A 797-nucleotide genomic window follows, 5' to 3' on the forward strand; every position below is an offset into this window, starting at 1 on the left:
TCAACTTCAAGCCAAGAATAATCAAACAAAATAAATAAGACCACTATATACTGTTTATGGCAAAGAATCATGAGGAAGAGGTAACGCCCATAAATATGTATTCACCAAATACGAAAGTACATAATTATATAAGACAAATCTTAATGGACATGAAAAATCTAATATCCAATACCACAATCTTGTATTTTGCTCCTTCTATTTGTCATTTTGTACAGCACTGTCCTCTGACCTTTGGTGTAGAGTTTTGCTGCTATTATAAACTTAGCACCTACTGAAATTGTTGCCCAAGGGAGATTGTATGGTTAATGCAATTATAGTTTTGGCTTTACAGAAGTAAAATAAAGAACACTAATAATGGGTAATGATGTTTAGCAGTTGACAATCTTTTGTAACTAATGACTTTGTATTTTAGACAGTAAGAGCAACCATTATGTCTGTATAGCTAAGCAGATATTAAATTGGAAATTTGTAGTTAAATTAGTTCCACTAAGTTCTGTCTGATCACCTCCTCTTGATGTGCCTGGTGTTTTCCAGGCAGACTATTTCATCCTCGTTACCTTTTGCCCCATCTCTCAGTCAAGACAGAGAGAGGCAGGATGCTCTTATACATCTTAGTTTAGCAAAGTGTCTCAGCTTACCATGTGCAGATCAAAGAAGTTTGAATTTATCCAGTTCTGTGTGGCTTGGGTCTGGCTGCTGTGCTCACCTTCTTCCCACCACAGCCCATGGAAGTGAATCCCCTGTGCCCCTTTGGCAAGATGTTTTGCTCCTGGATTAGCTGGGTGGTTCTGGCCTCT

This window comes from Octodon degus, unplaced genomic scaffold, assembly GCF_000260255.1.
Source record: "Octodon degus isolate 3935 unplaced genomic scaffold, OctDeg1.0 scaffold00226, whole genome shotgun sequence".
Classification (NCBI taxonomy): Eukaryota; Metazoa; Chordata; class Mammalia; order Rodentia; family Octodontidae; genus Octodon; species Octodon degus.